This window comes from Leucoraja erinacea, chromosome 21, assembly GCF_028641065.1.
Source record: "Leucoraja erinacea ecotype New England chromosome 21, Leri_hhj_1, whole genome shotgun sequence".
Lineage (NCBI taxonomy): Eukaryota > Metazoa > Chordata > Chondrichthyes > Rajiformes > Rajidae > Leucoraja > Leucoraja erinaceus.
The window spans coordinates 9,303,089-9,318,813 of record NC_073397.1 but is presented as its reverse complement, the minus strand read 5'-3'; positions in this window follow the sequence as shown (position 1 = coordinate 9,318,813).

Genomic DNA, 15,725 nt, shown 5'->3' with positions numbered 1-15,725 from the left:
CTAACCTTCACCATGGCGCCAACCCTAGCGTTATCCCAACACTAGCATTGCCCCACCACTGGGCCAATGGTTACAGTTTAGTTTAGAAATACAGGTAGGGTTGCCAATGTATTAGCCGGGACAACCCGTATATTGAGCTTAATTGGTATGTCCCATATTTGTCAGCCTTGTCCCGTATTTGACTGCGAGGGGACTGTCGAATTGGAGCGCAGCGTCTGACACCGCCTCACCCGTCTCAACGTAGTGCAGCGTAGTGCAGCGGCCCGATCGCTCGGCAGCCCGGCCATTACCGACACCATCACCCCTCCTTCTCATGGCCAATCATTGGTTCATGAGGTGGATGGGGTGCCGGACTTTGCGCGCGATGTCACGCGGCCCAGGCCAAAACTCCCCAGCTGGCTTGCCGGCTGGGCTTTGTGTGCAGTCCAGCACCCGGGCCATCTCATCATTCACCCAGCCACGGCCGAGTCAGTCAACGAATTGCAGTTAGGAATTTGTCCTTTATTGTGACCGTTTGCTCCTTATTTGGGAGTGAGAAAGTTGGCAACCCTAGATATACAGGGTGAAAATGGGATATTTCGCTCACAAAGTTTGCACCGACCAGCAATCACCTATACACTACACACTTATATCTTACACACTCGGGACAATTTACAGAAACCTATTAACCTACAAACCTGTACGTCTTTCGAATGTGGGAGAAAACCAGAGCATCCGGATAAAACCCAGACGGTCACAGAGGAAACACACAAACTCCATACAGACAGCACCCGTGGTCATGATCAAATCCAGGTATCTGGTGCTGTAAGGCAGCAACGTTACCACTGCACTGTGTCGCTAATGCTCATCCCTCTCACCACTCTCGAGAAAGCCAAGAAAATTCAATTGTCATCTATCGGCAACAGAACAATGAAATTCTTACTTGCTACAAGCCCAAAAATGTAATAACAAAGTGATAATATCAATATCACATCAACATAAATATAAATACATAAGAAACATAAATACATCAATTATTAACCATATTACTGGTAACCATAATAGTTTGTAGTGCAAGCAGTACAATGGCAGATCATAGCAAGTTTACTGACAGCAACCAATATCCATCCACACTTAGCAAGCAATACCAAATCTAGATCCATTCAAAAACTTCCTCAGTCTGTCAAGCTCTGCACGGGTCACTGTAATGATTACAACCATTCAAAACAATGCAAACTGTATTTGTAGCACATTGGTGTGTTTATCCCTGTGCTACATAGCAAGGAAAATAGCTGCACCTCTCCTTTAAAACATCTTAATTTTTCCCTGTTGTTTCTTAAACCCTTCAGGTCCTGATTGTAGAAAAATAATGGATGATTCAGCAGCTCAAACATCATTTGTAGAGATGGACAGAGTCAACGTTTCAACTCAATATCCTTTTATCAAAACTAGACAGTTAGTAATAAAAACAAGTCTTAAGATGCATAATAATTGGGTGGGTGAAAGGAACTAAAGTGAAAATCTACGTTAAGATGGACCAGGAGAGATTAAAAGACACAAGGAACAGTGGTAGCAACTGGGTGGTAATGTTTCCACAGAGTAGATTAAATAACATAAGTTGAATGAAATACATAATACCAGAAAAGGAGAGAGAAAAACAAAATAACATTGAAAATGTATGAAACAAAACAACAATGGCTGGTAATATTGTGGGAATGGGATAGAGAATTAAACTGACTACTGGAAGTTGAGGGTCATCCTTGATACCACAAAGCAGGCGCTCAAACTGTATTCAGTTCCTCCAAAGTAAAGAAGTCTACATCATGAGCCCAACATTGAGTATAGAAAATTGGAAGAAGTGCAAGTTAATCTCCACAGGTCCACCACCAATTTCCTGGCAACCTAGTGGTCCATCACCTGCTTTAATCTGGACAAAATTATTGTTCCCAAAATTTTTCCCAGTGCCGACATCCATGGCCGACTTTGCGGGCCCGTGTCTCGGCCCTCCGAGGCCGTGACCTCTATTAGTCTGGCAAAATGGATAATCCAACAAGGATCTTGTAATTAAATATATGCAGGATTCAAGGATTCGGATCAATAAATGGAAGAAGCACATGGCGAAGAGCACAATTAACTACTTGTGAAAGCAAACACAAGTAAAACACAGAAACTCAATCAACTCAATAAAGAAACAATACAAAATAACTCTTACGCCCCTCTGCTTATTCGAGTCTGTAACCCCAGGTTCTGGGCTGCTCCAACATCGGGAACATTTTTCCTGTATCTAGCCTGTCCAAGCCCTTAATAATTTTATATGTTTCTATAAAATCCCTTATCCTTCTAAATTCCAGTGAATATACAGTAAGCCCAGTCATTCCATTCTTTCATCGTATGTCAGTCTCGCCATCCCGGGAATTAGCCTGGTGAACCTATGCTGCACTCCCTCAATGGCAAGAAAGTCCTTCCTCAAACTAACTCAAAACTGCACACAATACTCCAGGTGTGGTCTCACCAGGGCTCTGTGCAACTGCAGTAGGACCTCCTGGCTGGCTTCTATACTTAAATCCTCTTGCAATGAAGACCAACATACCATTTGCTTTCTTCACTGCCTGCTGTACCTGCACGCTTACTTTCAGTGACTGATGTACAACGATACCCAGGTCTCGTTGCACCTCCCCTTTTCCTAACCTGACACCATTCAGATAATAATCTGCCTTATTGTTTTTGCCACACATTTATCCACATTATACTGCTTCTGCCATGCATCTGCCCACTCACCCAACCTATTCAAATCATCTTGCAGCCTCATAGCCTCCTCCTAACAGCTCACACTGCCACCCAGCATTGTGTCATCCGCAAACTTGGAGATGTTACATCTAATTCCTTAATCTAAGTTGTTACTATATATTGTAAATAAATGGGGTTCCAGCATTGAGCATTGCTACACTCCACTAGTTACTGTTGCCATTCTGAAAAGGACCCTACTCTTTGCTTCCTATCTGCCAACCTGTTCTCTATCCATGTCAATACCCTACCCCCAATTACATGTGCTCTAACTTTGCACACTAAACTCTTGTGTAGAATTGAGAACAGTTTCTTTGGAATACTTAAAGGGGAGGGAGAAGAAGAAGTGACTGATGAAAGTTGATTTTAGAGATTGGTAGGTTGGAAAGCAAGGACAAGCAGAATCCTTGATCTGTTTGGGAGGAGAAGGTATTATAAGGGTGCAGGAAATGGAACAGATGCGGTTGAGGTCCATGTCATGGGAAACCATGGGCGAAGAAAAAAGTATTAGTTGTAAAAGTGTGAAAGGTATCATTTTCAGAACAGATGGAATTGAGACAGAGAGATATAGTCAAGATAGTTGATACATCGTGATCATGTTTTATTTTAACTGCTAAAATGTATTTCGCTAAAAAGTGCCAAACTTAAAGGTTGAACCATTCACGACAATGTTCAGCCAGGATGGTGAGTGACTATTTCACCTCAATTTTTAATTGAGATCCCCACCATCACTAAAAGCCATCTTCAGTTAACAGGAGACTTATGATCCGATATCAAGAAATGGCTCAGTGTTGTGGAACTGGACAAAATCCCACATATAATAAAATAAACCTTCACCCCGGAACTAAACATGTTGTCAGCCTGAGTCACAACACTGAAACCTGCCTGGCAGAGCCGACATTTGTCCAGATATGTCATGTTGACAAATAGCTGGACAAATTTAATCTTGCTAATTACAGCCCAATCATTTTACACTCTCAATTATCACCACCGTGATGGAAGGTGTCATCCGAACGCAATCAGGCAGCAACTAACCTGTCAAGAGTCAAAAGTGTTTGATTGTCATATGTCCTGAAACTGAACAATTACATTCTTACTTGCAGCAGCATAACAACACAACATTTAATATCTGTATTGAGTAAATTAATCTGTTTATTTAAGAAAATCGAATGAGAATAAATCGTGATTGCTTCCTATTTTTTCCTGAATTTTCTGGTGTTTTTCTAGAGTCCAATTTCTTTTTTTTAAATTTTATTTTATTTTTATTTATTTTTATTAGAAGTACGGTAAGTTACAATAATACACAACACATATGTCTTAATACATTTTTTGTACAGCTTCATTTTTTGAGCTTTAAGAAAAAGATAGAAGTAAAGGAAGTAAGGAAAGTGCGCAAGAGTCGTGAAGGTGCAAGAGTGTTGGGAAAAGAAAGCCCCTTGGAAAAGAAGTTAGAGAAGGATGTAAAGAAAGAAAGTAGACCCTAGAAAAGAAGGAAAAAGAAAGTAGAAACAATCGCTCTATTATAACATTAAACTCCGCAGAAAGGGAACTACCAACCAAGTCTGTTTTGTTGTTTTACCCCCCCCCCCCCATTGCCAGACCCTGATACCATTTATTTATTTATTTATTTATTTTTTTAAATTACTATTGCACCTCATGCTTGTAATAGTTCCAAAAACGTAGACCACGTCTTTTGGAATTGGTCTGCTTTACCTGCTAAGAGGAATCTCATCTCTTTCAGATGTAGTGTCCAATTTCTATTCCAACTTTCTCACATTTTCCTTCAACAAAAGAATAACGTATGAAAAACATCCATCGAAATGCCTTTTGAATGAGTACTAAAACAATCTGATTTTAAATATGCCCACATATAATAGGGCCATAAATATTGCTTAATTACAATGTCCTGATTAACAACTTTAGATACAGTCAGCTCTGCATCCACCAGGAAGAGAGTCAGTTAACATTTGAACTGGCAACTTTCCATGTTGACATTTAACAATTTTAAATTTGAATTTTGATTTACTTTGTCGTCAGCTTCTTGGATTGGAGGATATCTGCACCAAATGCACTGTCAGGTGTGTTCAGAGGCCTGAACATCAGTATTTCCAGGGTGGTTCACACCCTTTGGATTAAATCATCATTTTTCAGGCACAGCTAGGGCATGGAAACCAGGCTTGCTAACGTTGGACAAGTTCACATTCACATTCACAAGTTAGAGGAGGAGAATTAGGTCATTTGGCTCGTTGAGTCTACTCCGCCATTCAATCATGGCTGATCTCAGCCTCCTACCATTTTCCTGCCTTCTCCACATAACTCTTGTCACCCATTCTAATCAAGAATTTGTTTATCTCTGCCTTATTCGTAAGGCTGCATGGTAACTCAAATCTCACTGTACCAATTGGTGCATGTGACAATAAATGTAACTTGAACTTAAAAATATCCACTGACTTGGCCTCCACAGCAACGAGTTCCACAGATTAACTGCCCTAAAGAATTTCCTACTCACCTCCTTTTTAAAAAAAAGCACCCTTTAATTCTGAGGCTATGACCTCTGGTCCTAGACTGCCCCAACAGTGGAAACATCCTTTCCAATCAACTCTATCTATGCCTTTCAGTATTCTGTAAATTTCAATGAGGTCCCCCCTCAACCTTCTAAACTCAAGCAAGCAGAGGTCCACGCTGTCAAGTGCTCATCATATGCTAACCCACTCATTCCTGGAATCATTCTTGCAAACCTCCTCTGGACCCTCTCCAGAGCCAGCACATCCTCGGATATGGGGCCCAAATTTGCTCACAGTACTCTAAATGTGGTCTGACCAGCAGCTTGTAGAGCATCAGCATTACATCTCTGTTTTTGTATTCCAGTCCTCTTGATATAAATTCTAGCATTGAATTTGCCTTCCTTACTACTGATTCGACTTGCAAATTAACTTTTTTGGGAGTCCTGCACTAGCAGGATCATCCTGACCAAGATGCAAACACATTCACCTTGTAGTTGTGACTAAGTTGGCAGACTGACTCTGCCACTTGCCCAGCATTCATGCTCATGTGATCCACCTACATCTATATAATTAAAAGTCTCATGTTGACCACTTCCTGTCTGCGCTGTATATTGATTTTAGAAAAAAATGGCATATTTTGGCCATCTTACTCACAGTCCTCCTCTGCTGAGCCAGCCGATGGGTTTTTCCCATCGATGGAAAATAAAAAAGTTATGAGTGTTTAAAAAACCTTGAGCTCAGCTGATTGGTTCTCTCGCCTGTCAATCATCATGGTGAAGGTAACGCCCCTTCTGGGGGTGGGGCAGGACTATAAATCCCCGGATGCCTGGACTCTGGGATTGCCCTGTTATTAGAGATTTTTGGAGAGAGTTACATGATGCCTTACACGACATTTTTTAGATGCCCCTGGAGAGTAAGACCATGTTGTTTGGACTCATACCTGAAGACTGGCAGAAAAAGACAAATACTGAATATATTGATGATAGTTGGTAAAAAAGCTCTCACAAAGAAATGGTTATCACAGGAGAGTCCAACTCTGAATGCATGGACGGACATCATAATGGACATTTATAAAATGGAGAAAATAACAGCATATGTTAACTTTAAACTGGATTTATTTGTGCCACGCTGGGAAAATTGGGTTAACTATGTAACACCTCATAGGCCAGACTTAATTTTACAAAGTTTTGATTATATGGTAAAGAAAGGATCCCTACCTAAGTGTTTGTAGTTTTTACTGTGTTCTTGTTTCTATATTTGTTTTGTACAAACCTCAAAAAGAGACAATTCAAGACAAACATAAGTGGATGATGTATACATATAGCATTATACCTGAAACCCGTTTTATGGAAATGTGTTTGTTGTGGAATGCCAATACAAGTGTATATTAAAAAAACAAAAAGACCAGCTGATTGGTCCTCTTGCCTGGCAATCACCGCATTGAGGGTAACGCCCCTTCTGGGGGTGTGGGGGTGGGGTGAGCAGGACTATAAAACCCCGGATGCCTGGACGTGAGTCAGTCACTCTGCAAGATTGCGAGGGAGAGGCCACAACTGTCATTCTAAGCTGTGAATCAACTGAACCGTGAGTCTGCAATGTACTTGCAATAAATGATTTGTTAACCCTTAATGACAATGTCATGACTTATTTGCCCTGCTGCCCTGCCTGTGCTTGAAAGTGCAATGCTTAATTCGAAATGAAATGGCAATGCCATAAGTTGTTTGGCCTGCCAGCCTGCCTTTGCTTGAAACTACAATGCTTTATTAGGTCCAACTGTGCTTGGAAGGAATAAATGCTTTATTATGTACGACTGAGTTTGGAAGGAATAAATGCTTTATTAGGTCTGTATGTGTTTGGAATGAATAAATGCTTTATTAGGTCCAACTGTGTTTAGTCCAAAAGTCCCGCTCATTTTGTGACTTCCGCTTAGTGGACAGGTCATGCTGAGTGCAGAAGTCACGCTGATTGCGGATGTGCCACTGACTGCAGAAGCCCCACAGTGCAGAGGCCGTGTGAGTAGATTCAAGAATGTTTACAGTCATATATATGGTGTGTGAGTCAGTGTGTGTGTGCATGTGAGTGTATGTGCGTATATGTGTGAGTGTATGTGTGTGTGTGTACGTGTGTGTTTGAGTGTATGTGTGTGTGAGTGTGTGTGTGTATGTGTGTGAGTGTGTGTGTGTAAGTATGTGCGTGTGTGAGGCTGTGTGCGTGTGTGTGTATGTGTGTTAGAGTATACGTGTATGTGTGTGGGTGTGTGTGTGTGTGTGTGTGTGTTGTGAGGTGGAGTGTGTGTTTGAGTGTGTATATTGGAATTGGTGACGAGGTGGAATATTGCATTGAGGGACCAGCCTTCCCATGTGAAGCTGGGACCCAACGGGTCCCACTTAGTCTAGTTTGCACTTAATGATGCTAGTTGCTTCATTTCACAGGCATTGACATGGTTATCTCACCTGTGCATTTTTTTTTGCGAAGGGAAAGGTCCAATTCAACATGAAAGACACAGCTGGGAAACATTACCATGGCTTCCATACTAATCAACCAGGAGGGGGTATGGTTATTTATAAAAATATCAGAGTTAGCTTCAATCCTTGGATGCGCGATATCTAAAATAAGAATCATAATGCAGGGAATACCCAGCAGGTCAGGCGGCGCACCTTCTCCCCAAGATGCACAAGAAGGACAGTTGTGGAAGATCCATTATTTCATTCTATTTTTGACCCATAGAACATATTTCTTCCTATCCTGACCTCAAGCTTTCTCCCTTTGTTCAATCCTTCTACACCTCCATCCTACACCAATATGATATGAGGGAACCATCACTTCTTCCTGGAATAGAGGCCCATTCAGATCCCTTCCTCCATCAGCCTCAGTTGACTAACTGAAGTCATTCTTACAGTTCCGAAGAATGGCTGGAATCATGAGCAAAAAACAAAGTGCTGGAGGAACTAGTCAGGCTGCATCAGTGGAGGGCTTCGACAGATATCATTCCCGGTCAGTTCTTCTTCAGACTGTGTTGCACTGAGAGATCTTGACAATGCTCTGTCAATAAATGGAGGTTACAACTCAGAGTGCTACTGTAAGAGATTGGCAAGTCGGCAGTCAAAAGGTGGTCAACTCTGCAAAGGGCAAGCCATTCTATCTGAATGGAAACAATGGTGGATACACTTCTAGTTACCAATTGGCATGGCGGATGATATGGTCTGATCTATCACTTCTCTAAAATAAGATTTTAAAGACTTCAAAGACTTGGCCTGCACAGTGGTGAAAGGGGCTGGCATTGAGAATTCTGGAGATTTGGAACACTCTGAAATCAGAAACCCCCTTGATCTTCATCATAAATGGACAAACACTTATTCTGAAACTATGGTTCTGAAATTAGGATGCGAGAGATGTTACACAAATGTATCAAATGTATTTGTTTATTTACGCAGATGAAAAGGAAATTGAAGTCCGAACTCATATAAGAGACAATAAGATACCGTAATGGGAGGTCCTTGCTGTGGAACTCTAAAGGGATGTGTTCAATTGAGCTGAAAGGTTAGCATTATTCAAACCTACCTTATATCCTGTTTTCTCTCAGCATATGACGTATATCAACCTAAGCAGCTGATATTTAACACAGCTAGCTCTTTATTCTCTTTCCAACACTCTTGTTTAATCATATTGGAACTGTTCAAAGAGTTCATAAGGGGACAAAGAAACATTTGTTCATGGCAAGTTTTGGATATAATCTTATGTTCAGCATTGGCTTGTTTCTTGATTGATAAGGGTATCTTGTAGTTGAGCTACACAGCCCAGAAAGTACCAAGTGCTTGTGGAAGATATTGATTCGGGCATGGGAAATAGTGAGTATATTCCCCACTTCCTATTCCAAGATAGGAAGTGGGGAATAAACCAGATTTTTCACTCCTGATTACCATGTATTAATTTGTGGAAATTTATTAGTGCTGGTGTAAACAAAAGCTGGACAAGGACTCATTTCAGTGAATGCATTTCATATCGTTAATCTCAATCCAATTTTCACATAGCTTAGTAACTCCTTGAGAACAAGGGTGATTGGTCACTTTGGTTTTGTGTTTTTCTGATGAGGCTGAGCTAACTAACGAGGGACTCACAGACACTTCCGCAGATGAGGCACGAGGTGCCTGTTGGAATGGGCAGATGGGTGCTTTGTGGGGTGGTGCATTCCTTCTGTCACTTAAACAGCAGTTTTGTGTGCTCCCAATTCATGAACTTAAGGTTCCCGATAACATTCTGCATGGGCAGTGATCCATGCATTAGAACTGCTGCCAAAGAATGCGTCCGGACTTTGGGCGCTGTCTGTGTGGAGCACACGTGTTCTCCCTGTGACTATGTGCTCCGGGTGCTCCAGTTTTTTCCCACATCCCAAAGACCTACAGGATGGTATGTTAATTGTAATTGACTATGGTCTGTAAGTGAGTGGAAAAATCTGTGGATTAGTGTAAACAGGCAGCATGGACTCAATATGTTGAAGTGCTTATTTTTGTGCTGTATCCCTCTGTCTCTCTCTTTACACCCCCACACTCTTTCTTTGTCTTAATTGGTCATGAGCCAGACATCCCCAGGAATCAATGGGGATGTAACATTTTTTTTTTCTATCCACATGCTAGTGTCTTCCTGTGACAAGATTACCTTCTGCTTCGTAGGTCTGGTGTCTGGCTTGCAATGACCATTAATAATGGTCTGTTGGTGTTGGTGTTGGTGTTGGTCTGGCAGAGGACACTGACATTGCTTCACATCCATCCAGTGAATTTGGAGAACTTTGTGGAGACAGTGATGTTGGGATTTTTCCAGTACAATAAGGAGTTTGTTTTAGGTAGTTTAGGTCTCAACTGCATAAATGAAGACAGGGATCACTGCTGCCCATTAAACCTGAGTTTTGTGAAAGTGGTAATGAATTTCATCATTGATGTCTGCCTTCATGGACAACTTTTATTGTAGGAGTGAATTATGATGCTTCAGGAATGGGCAGGTAGAGGATCTTTTTGAGTCTTCTTATATGCTTCAGTGAACTCGTCAACAAAGGCTAGGAGCTTAGTTTCTGAGTGTGGACCAGCAAAGGCAAAGTTTGTATACTGCAGTGCAACTACTGAGTTTGGCCTTGCTTCCATAGATTTAATAGTTTCCCTTTAGTTCCAAAGGTTACTTCCACTCCCACAGGAAGTTTGTTGGAGAACACTGGCAATAATGTAACACAGAAGATTGCGAAACGTGATGAGGCAAAGGTGGCACCAGTCTTATACCACCTTGTATGACACGTCTTCATTGAGGTTGGCTCTGCTTTGGACCTGATGGTTAGGATCATGGCTTGCATGCTGTCACAGATAAATGTCTGGAGATGAATTTCTGAGGGAAGCCAAATTTGAGAACAAGCTTGCACAATCCCTCCAGATTCTTGGAGGGAAATGTGTTAGTTAAGTTGAAAAAGGCACATTGGTCCACTATCCATCCAGATAGTAGAAACATTACACTGTGATTTGTGGGCAACCCTTTAGCCACTGGGAAGAGGCAGTTCAAAAGGGCCTTGGTGATGACTTTCCCTGCAGCAGACAATAGGGAGATCTCTCAAGATTTATCCCAGTCAGAATCTTTTTTCTTGGTGATGGTCAAGATTGCAGCATTTCTTAGGGGTCCTGTCATATCCCCTTTGCAGTTGTGACAAGAGTGTGGACTAAAGCTTCACTGACTGATTTTAGGAGTTCCGGAGGGATATCAATTGTTGACAGGGCCATCTTATTTTTCCAATTGGTACACAGCCTTCTTGATTTCCTACCTCGACTCAGCAGTGGTGGCAAGGCTCACCTGAATAGGTTGCTGTGCAATGATGTCTAAGCTGATCACATCAACGACAGTCATGATTGATGTCATTAATGTTTTCCCTCATGAAAGGGAAAACTGAAAGACTCTCATCACCATCTTCAGGGGATGATCTCCAACATCAAGAAGGTTGGTCCAGCATTACAGTGACTTCCCATGACCCACTCTCTATCCCTAATGGGATCAGTCCCATTCTTGGCACTCAGTGGGTTGGGGCCTTTGGCGTTTGGGTCCTTGATGGGTTTCACTGTCTAGAGCAGGGGCTCCCAACATTTTTCATCCAGTTTACCCCAGGCAACGTTAATAGCACATAACAATGTTATTTCACTTATTTATGAACAACTAAAGTTGAACAGATACCAGTATACCAGAACCAAACACAGTCAGTCAATGAGAAAAAATGTGTACAAATCCAGAATCAACATATGTACCCCCTGGGTAGGCGAAATTTAACCCCTGGAGGCAAATTGACCCCAGGTTGGGAACCCTTGGTCTGGAAGAACCCTCGTATATCATGGCTATTTGCAAGGCACTGAACCTTGCTCTCTTTATCCATCATCTGTTCTCTAGGTTCTTGATTTTCTATTGGTCATCTGCATTTAGGTGGAGTGACGTTATTGCTTTCCTCCTGTAAAAAAGTGGAGTTTCCAATCCAGGAAGCTCCACTTTTCCGCAAGAGACAAGAAGCATCTCTATAAGCCCATGAAGGCAAATGGCCAACTGATTTGATGAAAATAATCAGGGGCTAACTAACTGCATATGTAGGGAACTTCAAAAATCCGTAAACTTGCCTCCTTAACAGTGACAAGACCAAGCATTGGCTAGGCGATGGTTTCACTGAACACATGCTTAGTCTACCAAGGCCCACTGGAGCTTTCAGTTGCCCACCATTTTAACTCCCCATCCCATTCCCATACAAATCTTGGGCTCCTCCATTGCCAGTGAGAGGCCACACTCAAACTGGAAGGAAAGTGCCTCACATTCTGCTTGGCTGCAACCCAAAGGTATGAATATCAAATTCTGCAAATCAAGTAAATCAAGTAATACTCCTCCCTTCCCTCCCCTCCCTTTCCCATGACACCGACCACAGTGCACACCCATTTCCCTCACCATCCCTCACCACCCGCTCCTTTCCATATGCTAATTTCCCATTCCCAAGACCCACATTTCCCTTTTGTCTCCCTCTCTTTCTCCACCTCCTACAGTCCCCTTCCACCAATATCCCTCCGTCCGGCTTTACATGTCACTGCTCCTTCTCTTTCCTTATCTGAACCATTTTATCTCCTTTTTATCCGTCCGTCACTATCCCCCCCCCCCCCCCCCCCCCCCCCCATCTACCAATCACCACCCACCCCGGTTTATGTATATCCACTTATCACTGGTGTAGGAAGGAATTGCAGATGTCGGTTTACACCGAAGATAGACACAAAATGCTTGAGTAACTCAGCGGGACAGGCAGCATCTCTGGATAGAAGGAATGGGCGACGTTTCCGGTCAAGACCCTTCTTCAGACTGAGTGAAGGGTCTCGACCCCAAACGTAACCCATTTGTTCTATCCAGAGATGCTGCCTGTCCCACTGAGTTACTCCAGCATTTTGTGACTATCCACCTATCACTTGCCAGACTTTATCAGACCCCCACTTCTCGTTTTCTGCTTTCTCTCCCTTACTCCAATTAGTCTGAAGGGTCCCGATCCAAAACGTTGTCTACACATTCCATCCACAGATGCTGCCTGATGTGCTGAGTTCTTACAGCTCTACACATTTACAGTTACTTAGAAGATAGACACATTTTGGGTTGAGAGCCTTCTTCAGACTTCTCAAACCCAAAGGTCACCCATTCCTTCTCTCCAGAGATGCTGCCTGTCCCGCCTCATTACTGCAGCATTTTGTGCTATCTTCGGTGTAAACCAGCATCTGCAGTTCCTTCCTAAAGTTACTTAGTGTCTGATTATTCTTATCAAACTAGTTCTCGGCTGAAAATTGACAGTGTATTTCTTAGTTGCTCACTAAAACAAAGCTGATTTTGTGGTGGATTTGACAACTTTGACATTGCAATTGTGGCAGAGCTTCTGCTGACACTGATACTTTGAAGGTAGACAATAATGCTAGAGAAACTCAGTGGGTGAGGCTGCATCTATGGAGAGAAGGAATAGGTGATGTTTCGGGTCATAACCCTTCTTTTGATATTTTGAAGTCATGCTGATGGATGTAACTGAGCTGATCAGGCAGTTATTGATAGCAGTCCTGGTATAAGGATTTTATACCTGGACTTTCAGAAGGCTTTCGACAAGGTCCCACAGAAGAGATTAGTATACAAACTTAAAGCACACGGTATTGGGGGTTCAGTATTGATGTGGATAGAGAACTGGCTGGCAGACAGGAAGCAAAGAGTAGGAGTAAGCGGGTCCTTTTCACAATGACAGGCAGTGACTAGTGGGGTACCGCAAGGCTCAGTGCTGGGACCCTAGCTATTTACGATATATATTAATGATTTGGACCAGGGAATTGAATGCAACATCTCCAAGTTTGCGGATGACATGAAGCTGGGGGGCAGTGTTAGCTGGTGGAGGATGCTAGGAGGCTGCAAGGCGACTTGGATAGGCTGGGTGAGCGGGCAAATGCATGGCAGATGCAGTATAATGTGGATAAATGTGAGGTTATCCACTTTGGTGGCAAAAACAGGAAAGTAGACTATTATCTGAATGGTGGCCGATTAGGAAAGGGGGAGATGCAACGAGACCTGAGTGTCATGGTACACCACTCATTAAAAGTAGGCATGCAGGTGCAGCAGGCAGTGAAGAAGGCGAATGGTATGTTAGCATTCATTGCAAAAGGATTTGAGTATAGGAGCAGGGAGGTTCTACTGCAGTTGTACAGGGTCTTGGTGAGACCACACCTGGAGTATTGCATAGTTTTGGTCTCCTAATCTGAGGAAATACATTCTTGCCATAGAGGGAGTGCAGAGAAGGTTCACCAGACTGATTCCTGGGATGTCAGGACTTCCATATGAAGAAAGACTGGATAGACTCGGCTTGTATTCGCTAGAATTTAGAAGATTGAGGGGGATCTTATAGAAACTTACAAAATTCTTAAGGGGTTGGACAGGCTAGATGCAGGAAGATTGTTCCCGATGTTGGGGAAGTCCAGAACAAGGGGTCACAGTTTAAGGATAAGGGGGAAATCTTTTAGGACCGAGATGAGGAAAACATTTTTCACACAGAGAGTGGTGAATCTCTGGAATTCTCTGCCACAGAAGGTAGTTGAGGCCAGTTCATTGGCTATATTTAAGAGGGAGTTAGATGTGGCCCTTGTGGCTGAAGGGATCAGGGGGTATGGAGAGAAGGCAGGTACAGCATACTGAGTTGGATGATCAGCCATGATCATATTGAATGGTGGTGCAGGGCCGAATGGCCTACTCCTGCACCTATTTTCTATGTTTCTACAGTGTACTATGTTTACATATTCTGTTGTGCTGCTGCGAGTAAGAATTGCATTGTTCGATCTAGGACATAGTGCCCTCCATAATGTTTGGGACAAAGACCATCATTTAGTTATTTGCCTCTGTACTCCACAATTTGAGATTTATATAAGAAAAAAAATCACATATGGTTAAAGTGCACACTGTCAGATTTTATTAAAGGGTAATTTTATACATTTTGGTGTCACCATGTAGAAATTACAGCTGTGTTTATACATAATCCCCCCCATGTCAGTGCACCATAATATTTGGGCACATGGCTTCACAGGTATTTGTAATTGCTCAGGTGTGTTTAATTGCCTCCTTAATGCAGGTATAAGGGAGCGCTTAGAATCTAGTCTTTCTTCTAGTCTTTCCATCACCTTTGAAAACTTTTATTGCTGTTTATCAACATAAGGACCAGTTGTGCCAATGAAAGCCAAAAAAGCCATTGTGAGACTGAGAAACAAGAATACAACTTTCAGCCAACCTTTAGACTTACCAAAATCAACTGTTTGGAACATCATTAAAAGAAAGAGAGCACTGGTGAGCTTATGAATCACAAAGGGACTGGCGGGCCAAGGAAGACCTCCACAGCTGATGACAGAAGAATTATCTCAGAAAATAAAGAAAAATCCCCAAACACCTGTCCGACAGATCAGAAACACCCTTCAGGAGTCAGGTGTGGATTTGTCAATGACCACTGTCCGCAGACGACTTCATGAACAGTACAAAGGCTACACTGCAAGATGCAAACCACGGATTAGCCACAAAAATTAGGATGGCCAGGTTAGTTTGCCAAGTACTTAAAAGAGCAACCACAGTTCTGGAAAAAGCTCTTGTGGACACATGAGACTAAGATGAACATGTCAGAGATGGCAAGAGCAAAGTATGGAGGAGAGAAGGAACTGCACAAGATCCAAAGCATACCACCTCATCTGTGAAACACGGTGGTGGGGGTGTTATGTCCTGGGCATGTATGGCAGCTGAAGGTACTGGCTCACTTATCTTCATTGATGATACAACTGCTGATGGTAGTAGCATAATGAATTCTAAAGTGTATAGACACATCCTATCTGCTCAATTTCAAACAAATGCCTCAGAACTCATTGGCCGGCAGTTCATTCTACAGCAAGACAATGATCCCAAACACACTGC